Source organism: Varroa destructor, unplaced genomic scaffold (genome assembly GCF_002443255.2).
Source record: "Varroa destructor unplaced genomic scaffold, Vdes_3.0 BEIS01000001.1, whole genome shotgun sequence".
NCBI classification, from domain to species: Eukaryota; Metazoa; Arthropoda; class Arachnida; order Mesostigmata; family Varroidae; genus Varroa; species Varroa destructor.
Window position 1 is genome coordinate 26,181,149 of NW_019211454.1, and position 13,444 is coordinate 26,194,592.

At 39.8% G+C, this 13,444-nt stretch overlaps 1 protein-coding gene across 7 annotated transcripts in view; it reads right to left on the bottom strand.

Annotated features, from left to right (window-relative positions):
* LOC111242848 (uncharacterized) overlaps positions 1-13,430 on the bottom strand; it is a 164,911-nt gene extending 151,481 nt beyond the window's left edge. For 6 of the 7 annotated variants that reach the window (XM_022787732.2, XM_086978084.1, XM_086978083.1 and 3 more), the window contains exon 1: positions 12,864-13,430. The gene's annotated coding sequence lies outside the window, so the exon portion shown is untranslated. The remainder of the gene's footprint in view (positions 1-12,863) is intronic. The other variant, XM_086978082.1, reaches the window with a different exon arrangement.
* Positions 13,431-13,444: the final 14 nt, after the last annotated feature.

Consider the following 13,444-nt stretch of genomic DNA (forward strand, 5'->3'; position numbering starts at 1 on the left):
ATACGGTTAATTCGGTTTAAATTTGTTGTCAACAACTAGTAAAATTAGAACAAACCATTGAGAAAAACCCATCGAAATGAATACATAGACAGAGCATTGTCTTCTTCCATCACAGTGCCGAGTTACGCAGGTATTTAGTTACTCGGGAAAAATGAGAGAACTTAGATGGAAAATTCTAATGCATCTGTCCACCATCAGACTATCGTCTGTTTCGGTCTCTGCGGAGTTCCCTTAACATCGTTTTTCAGTTTAGTTTCAATGGAAGGATGCACATGGAACGATTTTTCATCCAGCGACCACTGAGTTCTACAGTGATAGAGGTATGGTGTTACCGGACAAACGGTAGAAGTTCATTGATCAACTAGTGTAGTAAGATTATTTGAAGATGAGAGACATATATAATGAAAAAAAAAAAATATATATATATATATATAAAACGGTCAATGGTTTTTCGACAATACACTGGACAATCAATTACCTCTGCTGATATTGGGGAGTTATGATCAGCGCCTGTTGCAACGCACGTTACGGGATAGAGTTGCATGCATTAGATGCGGTCAGACTTGTGGAAGGTCCATTGCTAACGGTTGTTAGATTATAACTTAAAGTTAAGGTGCTTGGCTTTCTGTTGAAATATGAAAAGTACCCTGCGAACGTTTAATCAGACCTACCTTTGTAAGATGATCAATTTACTAGGAACAAGAGCGTGCTGTTGTTTCCTGTTGAGCGGAAGCTTCGGTTAGATCTGGTATATGCGTATGGATAAAAGTGAATTTTGTTTGTATAAGTAGATTGCTGGCCGTATAATTTAGTAGCCTGACATCTAGCCACAACAGGCCGGCTGTGAATATACAAACTATTTATATTTTAGAAAATCAAGCACAGCATGAAGCTAGCTTGAATTAGATCGGATCTTCTAATAAACGCAATTTCGCTCTTCCATTTATTCATTTATTAAGATCAACAAGATAGGAGTAAATGCAAAATTTATTAATGAATTTTTGAGACATTTTTAGTTAGCGAACGAAGACATTTTCGTATAGGCGGCTGAAAATCACGGCGACAGCTGATAGATAATAAATAAATGAGCCGATATATGGATCCAAGCATGTCCTTGTGATATTATCTCTCGTCGATCTATTTACAGACGGAAAATAGATTTTTTCAAGTCCGTAAGCACACGAATTATTCGATATTCTTCAGCGTTGGCCATAGGCGCTACATCCGACGTATGTCGCCAGTGACGAACTGGGTTAGACTTATTGCCTTCTTAACGCTGAGTACTATGTAGTGTAAAAAATTGCGCTCAGACTCTGTTCAGGCACCTTGTATGTACACTGCTGTACGCAGTTCGAACCCAAATCGGTTAGAAACAATATACGATGGTCTAAGAAGTGAGAAAAAATGCCATGCGATGTTTATAGACATTTATAGGCAGGTGATTGATCAATAACCACACGACTGAATGAAATTTAGCTGGAATGCGACGGATTAATAGAAAGGAATAACCAGGAATATTAAAAAAAAAAAAAAAAAAAAAAAGATTATTGGATACGATTAAATAATAGAAAATGAAACCTTGAAAGGCAAAGCTAGAGAACTTGCAGACGGAAGGATAAAGACCAGGGTTGTAGAAAGAAAGATAAAGTGCTATGAAGTCGAAGACGAACGAAGCTGTTTAAATATGGCAGTTCATTGCCTGACAGAGCACCTTGCCCCACTAAACCCATAAAAGCTCTCAGGCGTATACGTAACAATGTACATATTCATCTGAAGTTAATACATAGGGCATAATATATGTGTATTTGGTCCCAGGCATCTGAATATTATAGCATGTCCATCTGGTAATAAGTTATTTTAGATGTATCTTGGACATCAAGTGACAAACGTCGTTAAGTTAATCGTACTAAGTACCGACCTAGAGAAACGCTTCCTTTGCATACCTTCCGTAAAGGTATGCAAAGGTGTGGTGGAAGGGATGCAACTTCGCCGATTTGTAGAATGTCAGCTCTCATCACGCTTCAAAAAATCGACAAAATGGTATAAGAAAATAATCTGTTGCGTACCAAGCCAGTAAAAAAAAATCATGGGACGTTACTATACGGTCACCGGGCAAGTTTTTCAATAGTGTTTGAACTGAGTTAAAAAATGATTATGGATGATACCAGTTATGTTAATCATTGAGCCAGCCCCATGTTCAGCATATGGAGAGAACTGTTTCGAAGACGTAGTGACGAAAGCCCCCAGTAATTACAGACGGTCTTCTTTAGGAAGTCGTAATTGCGGTAACACAGTGCAGTTGTCTCAAAATCTGAGAAACGCGAGTAACATCCGTGAGATCAAATTCTAGAAGCCACGAAGCGGAACACATAGTACGTCTGCGCTTTGCTCGGGGATTTACACCTTTCTCCAGCAAAAACACACACACAGTGTTGGGAAAATTAAGTTTAGCAAGAATATCAACAATGGGGCTGTTGCTGATGTCTGTTACTCCCCAACAAGCTGAAATGGGCCCTTTGACTTTGTACAATATTAGGGAATACGTTTCCCATTACTCAGTGTGCTGGGGGAGTTTAACAGTTATGTGTCCATTTGCTGATTTAATCGATTCGGACGTCGTAGATGAACTGACATTGCCCTACACATCAGAACAATTACGTCTATGCCAGTGCCCAGTTACGCAATATTGAGGTACACACGGGAGCATGGTACACCGATGCGCAGTAAATGTAATGCGGTTCCTGCATGCTTCTAGATTTCTTTCATAAAATTAAAATAATGATGGTGATGATCATCATCACCTCTATGATAATAACAAGGCTCGTTATGCTCTTCCTATATACACAGAACTGAGAGCTGTAACCAAATCCTTTAGGCCCGAAGTTTGGAGATGTTGGCGCTTGACAGCTGGTGTCTCAATGACAGGTCCTGCGAAAGACAAGACTCACCTTACTATAATAATAATAAACAAGACATAGTGCTAGCAACAAATCAGATGCGCCTTTGATAAATCCAAGAAAGCGGGTGACTTATGGCGAAGATCTTTAATATAGCTGTAAGATCAAATTAATGCTAGTACTGGAATATTCGTGCAACTAGGCAGAGCTTGTGGGGTTACTCTCCTGTGTATACTCCAAGTCGACCAGTTTTCATAGAAATGTCTGTATTTTGCCACCCGATATCGTCGATTGCGAAATATCGTCAATCGCTATGATGTGGCGCAGCGACTGAGAACATATTCATACGGACTATCAAGAGCTTACAGTCCGATAAAGTAGCAGATTTAGATGGAATAGGACCTGAATATCTCAGAAGCGCCCTTGTTCTATGTCAAACAACTTTACTCAACGACTATGTGCAAACAGGAACACCGATATTCGAATGCAGGAATGATTCTCTAAGAAGTGTCTCTGGGAAAAGAAAACCCCACCTTTTGGTACCCATCGCACTGAATCCCCAAAACGCGTATCTATCTTAAGTTGCTATTACGTTCGCTGGAGATGGAGCTAAGTTGCTACAGAAAGGCCCTGAAAGTTTACACAGTTACCTGCGCCTCAAAGGTAGCAATCTATCGAAATTACGGATATAACTCTCACGACCAGCCTCAAGCAGGCAAGTCATGAAGGAGTCTATAAGCAATCTTCGTTGACTTCGATCCCCTGTTATTTTCGACTCTGCTGAATAACTTACCTGACCGTCTAAGCGGGTCAAAGAACCTATTATGTGCTGACGCCTAACTTATATATGGAATTACTAAAATCAGCTACAGCACGCTTTAGCCGAGCTTCATTTAGCGACTGTAGAGCCAGAGCGAACTGCGAATCCGGTAAGGACCGAGGCAATGAAATTACGAGAAGAAATAGAGCCGCACCTAGAGGCCTAGTCGGCACGTTTAGTACTATCGACAGATTTCCCACTTATAATTGCTACTCTCATTGAACGGCTGCTGCCTCATCGCGTACGTTTTTGAGAAATAAAAGAAATCACTCGGGCTCGCAGGGCGTTTCCATTGCAATCGCCCTTCGTCTGTTCGCTGTAGATTGCCTTAAGAGCAGCGTCCTCAAAGTGAACAAATTAGGTCAAGGCCTTTGACCTGAAGCAGAAATTAACCTTGCACAGCTTGCCACGTAACCCACCTGTATATTTGTTGTCAGATACCCACATGCTCACGGGAAACCTCAGACGCTTTTCTGAACTACTAACGACTAGAATCTAGAAATAGGAAATAAAATCTTTTACAAGACGTATCGAAATCTAAAAGCAAACATTTGTTGAAATCAAAGAAGACTCCTAAAATACAAGCATAACAGCTGAAGGAGCTATGGCGCCAGGACAGACACGTGGTGACACGCTTCGAAACGCACAACTATTCGAAACGCAACAAGCTGTTTAGGAACACAGGGTCTTCACGAATAAAATAAATGGTATATTTATGGGGCTAGCTGTGATGACTATTATTCTGCTCTTCAGTAACTCGAATAAAAACCCTGCCTCATAAGACCATTGTAAACAATAAATGTGCGTTCGAATTTTATGTACAATTATACATTGTCTTGATCCTGGATTTAGCAATAAATGGTTTTAGGCGGGTATTAATAAATACGCATGAGTACTAACTATACAATAATTCAGTATATCAATAAAATCAGTCAGCCTCTAAAAGGCGTTCTTCAGAGCACCATTCTAGGCCTCGCAGTATTTTTTCTCTTCGCTCCCCATTTTCAAAATTTTTTAATTATCTTTGGTTTCTTCCTTTTCTGCAGTTCCTTCCAGCGATAATTACCCTTCGAAGTTTAGTGATAACGCTTTGTTCTTTTAGTATTCCCTTACACGGGAACTTCATATCAGTCTTCTTTTCCAAAATGGCCCCATGTTATCCTTCACTTTTATTACCTAAAACCTTTCGGTCTGTCTCCGAAAATATTAATCGTAGCTTTCAAACCCCTGTCTATCCCCTTTCTTTTTATTACGTGTGGGATATGTCTATGAAATAAACTACGCTCTTGCCTCCAACCAGCCCATATACAGCGCCAACTTTCATGGTGTGGCCGTTCTCGGACATCGATCACCCTCCTCGTTCTTGACCCCCTGTCACCGATTTTTTCGCTGAAATCCTAATTACTCATTTCCTAAAACATGAAAATTTCTCTTCAATTTCCAGGGAAACATTGTCATTCTGCCCATTCCAAAGCTCTGTGATTGACTATCTACTTTCCTTATCATTGGTCCTCAGCTTTACACAGCTTAGCTAAATTCTAATTAACCCGTTCTGCTTTTCCTTAATCGTGTTATGGTCATTATTGCCACTTGTACTGCTATTGTTGTTATTGATCTTTTCGATAAAAATTTTTCGTGTATTCGTCCCTGAAGTCCACGAGTCGAGAATCACCCATTATAAGTTATCAATGCAGTAGTCGTGCAACATTCTCGACTACCGTCATACATAGCGTGTATTTTTTAATTAAATTAAAATTTGAAATTTGCCATCAGGGATGAACAAGCTTGATTGATGTTCTTGTATACCGCATCCGCGTCACTTCTGTCTTCACAAAGGTTTTTGATAAATGTCTCATTGTCACAATTTCACCGTGTTAGTCTGAATCTTTTATAGTTTTAGCAGGACATTGAAAAATGTTGTTTCATTTCTTGCTGCAACCAAAATGACGTTCGTGCTGTAAGCTTTGAAGGTATTTTACGGAAAGTTCATTGGACATCTTTGCTGAAATTATTCATTTCGAAATGGAAACGACTTAGCCTGGTCTCTCCTGAACTTTGTTTGAAAGAAATGCATTCTACATTGATCTGGGCTACCTCGAAACCCAGATAGATAAGGTGGAGCAACACATTTAGTGAAACTAACTAAAACGGTATATTCGAACATCGCAAACTTCGAAAAAGGCACAACGGAAATTTAATTAAATTTTATGTAGGTGATTTATACTTAGCATGTCAATATTAAATTGACTACATCCACGGCGAACGCGAAATATGCCAAGAACCTTGGCAAGTTTCAACGGAAGGGTACGCCACCAAACGGGGGGCAAGAAGCATCTACACACAACTAGAACAGCTGTGATGCGCGCGCGTTCTGTGCAATCCAACCTCTATCTTTCTTAGCATTCCATTAGAGGCGCTATTTTACGCTTTGAAGTAGAACAAATCCGTTTTCAGCATGACGCACGATACATGCATACACATACTTCGAAAGCGGTGATGCATAAAGCAGAACGGCCTGCTCCTGCATTTGAAAAAGGGGTGCTAGCAGCTGAAGATTTTGTGCCTGAATTACTCGTGCACGTACAGAACGCACGCGCGAAGCCCTACTCTAAAGTAGGCTGCGTCAAGCGAACTAATGCATCTTAGGCTGCTTCGTATCTTCACTATAACACCTTAAATTTATTCGAAACCGATTGAGGTTATCTAATGTGATAATTTAGTCAGACTGAATTACTAACGACTATACTCAAATGACGGACGGACTACCTACCTTTCGCAAACAGAAAGCTCAGTAGAAAACATGTTAGGGAGGCTACTTAGTGGAAAAAATATACACATTTATCACCTAGGATCCAGGATATTCGAAGTGCTCTTATCGTTGTCTTATCGTTAATGTAAATGTAATCTTCTAACTAAAAACATGGTCCATTTGCACGGTGGCGTATCACATGGTCCTTAAGCAATAAACTTGTTGTCAATTTTATAATTGTAGTGTACATATTGTTCAACAAACCATACTTTTCTCATTATTATTTCCATTAATTGGAAATTAATTAATTAATTAAGGCAATTAATTGGAAACAATAAAAAGACCAAAATTAATTATTGAACGAAGGAGATTTATTTTAATATACCATTGGGAGTATGAAAATACAGCAAAAGTGCAAAGGTAACATTCCAGGGGGTTTTAAGCAGATCCATCTATACAACTTACAGCTAATCGGACAGGAATAATTTTGAGACGACTGAAGTTGTTCGGGGTATCCATGAACAACGCTCCGAAAAACCGAGGGCATCAACGAGCTTTATCGTCTAAGAAAGCGTACTGAAAAGCTATAGCGTAGCAACTTAAAAATCGTTAGAGCAATCAGGTCGCGAGCTTCGTATAATCAAATCAAATCCCCACTGTATTTTAGTACAGTGTAGATTTAATTACAGTAGTTTTTGTGGATTTAACTACTTAAGACCTAAGTAATGGATGGCGGCGTACATCTACGATTAAACGCATAGGCGCCTGCTTAGACATTTTTATAAACTTTTGGTAGCCCAAGCCCAGCACTTGCTCGAATCTGTTGTGGGCAACCCGGAAAAAAATGTTTTTTCCGTGTTGGCAAAAAACGGGTTTCAGGCTCATCTATATATAAGGACCGGGGTGTTTTTTGGTGACTGATGACGTACCGGCAAGCGGCTATGGCCTTTAAAGCCTAATCGCACTTGAACCCGCTGATGTTTACTGTTTAGAAAAAGACAATATATATATGTATATTTTTTTTTATATATAGGCTACGGCAGCCTTCATTGGGACAGACTTTGGCAGGCCGTTTGTTATTACGACCACGCATTTATCGCTTAATGCATGTTTAGTATTAAAAGGCCATTTGCGTGTTATGAATAGTGAGTGATTCAGGTTTCGAATTTGAACTGTAATCGTGGTAAACGGAATCTCTAGAAATTACGCTTTTTAGTACGTCTAAAAAAATGTACGTTATTTTTATAGTTGAAGCTAGCAGTATCTTATAGGGGTGCGAAATTCTGCGCCGTTTTTTTCATTTTCGAGATGTATTTGCACTTTCTGGAGTCTAAGACCATTCAGTTGGATACCGTCACTCAGAGTTTAGCAAGCGAGCTACGGTGGCCCTCTGGAGCATAAAAAAAAAGCTTTGAATACGACTGCCATACTAGAACTAGAACGGCGAGGACAGCTTTCCGTGTAAACTCTGTGTGTGGTTTCCACGATCTACTGCAGAACGACAAAAACAAATTGCGACCTATGAAAACACATGGGCCTGAATTGACCAGACGTTATCCAAAAGTAGATATAAGTTTATATATAGATATAATCTCTTTGGTAGTTTAATGCCTCTGCTATTTTTTAAAGCCTCAGTGGAATCTACTATCAATTATTAGCGAAAATGATACGCAAATTCCAAATTAAGCAGCCAAGATCAGTAAACAGGGCTAAACCACTCCTGATATACGTGACCTCTTCTCCCTACACTATCGCAGGAATCGCGATGGAAAAAAGTGGAGACCCCCCGGGCAACCATTATACTTGGTAAACGTTGTTCCCACAAATTAACGCTTTCTCAGAGTTTCAATTTCTCAATCGAGAAACCACCGTTCAATGTTTAAAATGACGTTGACGTTGCCCTTGCAGACTCCTATGTTCCACGTGGACTGGATAAACTATCCCTTAAATGGTAGACAGTTGTATACAATAATGATCCATATTTCGACTGAAAATAGAAGAACTTTATGTAAACGAAACAAGAACAGCTTGAGAAAGATTTTATACCGAGCGACTTATAATATATACATTGTATTTTCCAACCCCACTGAGTCATTTCCGCATGTGTACAGTATGTCAATCGGATATATAGAATGCAATTTAGTGATACGCTGTACTACAAATACCAAGTAGTAATGATAAAGTAATAATTATTATGCTCAAACTCTCGCAAATTTCTACGAGCATTTACCTATAAAAGATGGTCCTTAAAGAAAAAAATCCCTGCTTATCGTTAATGTGGCAAAGTGTTAGCTGACTGTTACAGATATCTGTCCTATTGCTGTCTGTATTTCATATCATTGAAGAGCTTATTACCTATTGATGCGGTAATTTACACTGTCCTTCCTGTTTGCTAGTAATTATGCAATAGCAACGTACGGGTTCTATGTATACTCGTTCCAAGCAGCTTTTTGATCATGCCTGCATCGATAATGCTTAAATTGATCATGCCTTCTTCGAGTGATAAGATAGACCGATGCAAAAGCTGACGCGACGGTTCAAACTTTATGGTGCTTTTTGTCGTGATCTTATCACGGGTGTATGTTTCACATCTATAAATTTTCGCAAGAATGGCCTACTCTCCGTTAAACATAATATTTAAGATTACGTTTTATAAAGGGGGCTTTTACAAAAATCGAACCTTTGCTTCTTTGGTCTCGAGTTCCCCGCACCGCAAATAGCCCTGGATCAGATGAAGATAGCATCTGAAAGCTCTATTTAGATGCCTTGAGAAAGGACGCGCCGATAATGAATTAGTCTGATAGATATTAGGTGTAACTTATGTTAGTCGGATCTACCTTTCACGTTCTGAACAAATGGACGCAAACGATTAATGAAAAAAAAAGGTCTACGTTCGTAGAGAACAAGTAGTAACGAAAAGCCATCTCTAGTGGTCTCTATCGGTTAAATTGTTGCCAGTCTATAACGTGAGGCAAAATGCAGTGATCCGCAGAGCAAGGAGCCCGTTTGTCTCAAAATGCTTTTCTGCTTAAACAAACAAAATAGTCAATTTCGTACATTTGTCAGGGCAAGAACCTCTTTACTATAAATTGATTATACCATAGCTTGTCGGCGGGAACCGCATCCGATTTTATAAACATTGTGACAATTGTTTTTCGCATAAAATTTGACAAAAATTCTAATATCGGCAATCGGTCACATTTTAATGTTCAGGTACTGTGTGGACAGGAAATAAATCAGCCGATAAAATGTTAGTAGTAAGTTATTCATTCTTAGTATAGAGGATAAGATTTAGAAAGTAGCTAGCTCTCCTTTAAAATCAACTTTTTGAGAACTAGGGTTGATACAAAAGAAGCACCTAAACCTCTATGAAGAAGCCAAAGTGATTTTGCTATCAACGACCTATCGTCCATGGTGCAAAACAGAGTGTATCGATACTCGAAGTAACTGGTGCTAGGAACCTAAATGATGATCAGACCCAGAGTGGGCATTACAGCCCGAATCACCCGGTGGCTGCCACACCCAACCTACGACCACGGAAATAGTTACCAGCGGCAGAAGCAGTGGCGATCCGAATTAAAGCAAATGCTTCGTTGTCTTTTTCTTTTTAATCTCAAATGAAGAAAACCTGATTAAAGGCACTATGGCGAATTGAACTGATCGAACTTACATTAAAACTTCAACTTTGTCTCGATAGTTAATTACACCTTGTTAATCTGATCAACTGTATATACGATTAATGATAGTTTTGTAAGCGTAAACTCTGGAATCACCAACGCTAGAATCAAACTGTAAATATTGACTGTAGTTATCCGGATCAAGCTACAGCAGCGCTATGGAGAATCAAGAAGTTAATTCAGTTAAGAAAACTTTGATAACCAAAATACCTTGAATGAAGCACAATAACTTAGCCAAAAAGTTGTAGTTATTCAACAAAATGAGGACAAGATGGCTAAATTTAACGTAGATCCTAGTAAATTTCGGGAACGCCATCAATTATTCGATTCGTATACACTAAGCAAAAAGCATCTCAAGCCAATTTAAACGTTGATCCGCTTTCAACAGAGCCTAGTCGTAGCTTGAGACACTGTACAACATCGAGGTGGACACAGCCGACATAGCCTTAGAGCTCATTAGGAGAAAAAATCGGCCGAAGAAGAGCATATCAAACAGCTTCAGAAACTGTATGACTACCCTAACCTAAATTGGCCAGACTGTATATACCTATATTGAGCCAAAGTACTCAAACTCTAGCAGCGCTAGGTCGTTCACAAGAAGTAGTTTTTTACCTTTATCATATTCTACGACACTGACCTGTCTAAAAACGTTTTAGAGGGAAGCTTGGATGGGTAGTGAAAGACAAGGATATGTTAACTCAATCTAAAACACCTATATTGACTATGTGTTCTGTTAGAATTCTGTTAATAGAATTTGCAGATGTGAAACGTGAAATTGGCTATAGCCGTAGTAGTAATAAATAGCATGGTTAGGTCACCACAATGTTACGCAGCTATCGTATAGTGAGGGGACCCAATCAAGTGAATCCCTAAGGGATCAAGACTATTAACCGAGTAGGCAATTTTTCCGCTTCTCTCCGCGCATAACCATAATATATGTACGTAACAAATATGATAAGGCGTGTCTATAGTTAGACACAATCAATTCATCCAGTGACTAAAAACAACTCATCTTCTAACAATTGTTGGGCTAAGGTAAGACTAGCAAAATGCAATATGGCATTGCAATGTGTCCTAAACGTGTTAATTTAAGCATGCTTGTCCCTACGTTTGGCAAAAGCAATTGTCACTATGATGAAAATAACTTCAAAAATTCAATTTGCCCTAGGATTGGGAAAGACTTGCGGGGTCATGCTCGATATAGGGAAACAGAGCTCAACATCTCCCGTTCGTAAATGAACTTCAAATCAATAGACGATTCAGTTCATTGCTAACGATATGTTTAAGGTAACGTATGTCAAATAGATCCACATTTACGCTTCGTTAGCCGTCAAATATTGGGAAGTTCCAGGAAGGCCTCCAGGTATTCCTCAGTTTATCGCTTCGCGCCCGTCACTGGTTATAGTGAGAGCTGATATACGTTCTGATCCGTATGGGTTTCATGTCACCGTTCCGTATCGATGACGATCAGCCAAAAGGGAACAGAGTCGCAACAAGGATGTCCTTTGAATGGATACTTTATGGTGTCTGCGCTAGGTCGCTGTTCTAGCTAACTACACAACGTTGCTATGATGATTCCACGGAAGTAGTCTGTGGGCGTAATTTTCAGTCCGGCTGAATAGAATAGAATAGAATGCTGAAGTTATAAGTGTATCTCCAGTCAAAAAAAACAAATCAGTAAAAACAACGAATTTAGAAATGTTCGATTTCAAGATTACCTCCAGGCCATTGTGTGGTGAGCCTTCCGTTTGAGGGGAAGTACTAGTCTTTTAGCTGACAACCAACATACTCGCCTGAACATGTTTTTTTTCCGCCACAGGTGAAAACAGGGTGGGCAATATGCAGAAACATATAGAGAGGAGATTTACTCATGCAGCTATTCCAGGAAGCACTGTTTACCTATTTAGGTAGCTGCCGAAGAGTCAAGCGCCTCTTGCGATCTGAGAACGCGCGGTGATTAGGCTTCAATACGAATCTGCCTTAAGCGACGTTTTACATAGAGAAAATAAATTACGTTCTCAAATAACGAGAGTATTATTTCGCTTTCGGAAACAGAAGATTAAAATCGTCTCTGATGTAAAGGTAAGCACCTTCCTTCGCAGTTTCTCATTAAGATGGTTCACTGCACTTTTTCCAAATGCTCTTAGCCACTAGATAGTTTGAGAAATTTCGACATGGAGATCTTTAAATTTTGGAAACGGCTCAAAGTTTAGCCCGCCTATATCCATGGTCGAGGCATAGGGTCTCACTTGAAGAATAAGATCTCAAACTATTCGCGGCAGGCAAAATACACCCGCGAAACTATTGATCATGTCGCTGTGTTGTTGATATTGTCGGTGGTACGAACAACAACAGAGTGTTCTAATGATTGAAATATGGTCTACTAATTCATCGGAATGAGCGGACCGTATCCAAGAGCTAGCAGCGTGTAGCGGTTCCTTATAATGATATGATACCCGCTGGGTGCTCAATAGGACCAGGCACCTGGTTCCATCGAGGTCCTTGTGGACAATTGCGCTGACAGAAACGTCTAACGGTACTTGAGGTATCTGCTAATATCTCTCGTCCCGATTAGCTTGCTATCGCTATCGCCCCTTAACCGTACCCTAGTACGGTTAAGGGGCAACAGTTTCGTTCCGATAACTGTAGCAATACCGACCAATTCAAATATCTCTTTGAATAGTAGCAGCCTGGACTGTTTTGATGAATTTATCACTCACCTTTATTCCACCAAGTTCATATGTCTATTGACAGTGCACTTGATGATACTTATATGTGCACACGGTGTTTTCAGCTGAGCAATTTTGCTTCTTCAGCATAAATTCGGCCCCTACTCGTGTAAACTATTCGAAGATGGCCAATCGTGTCGATTCTGTTATCGTTCGCAAACACACAGGTGCGCATGCTTACAGCCAATGGCACAATTCACCGCCTAGGACTTTTCGCTGCCGTTGCACGATACACATGATTAAAAGTGAACTTGAGTAAAATATTCACAAAATAGCACTTTACTCTGACTTCTCTTGGATTCGCGACGCACCTACCCGTTGGAAAACGTTTGTAGCCAACAGAATAGGCGAAAGCTGGCAATTATCAGCTCCGTCTGATTGGCGATAAGCAACGCGAAGCAAAAACCAGCCGGATCTGCTCAGCCGGCATGTATCCCTTGAACGCAGATCGTCTTCTAACATGCTATCCACATTATGTGTTAACAGCGCACAGCACATATACGAACAAGCTTTCGTCATAAATAAAATTCATCGACATACGTAATGGGTTCCATTGGCAAGAAGCCCAACAC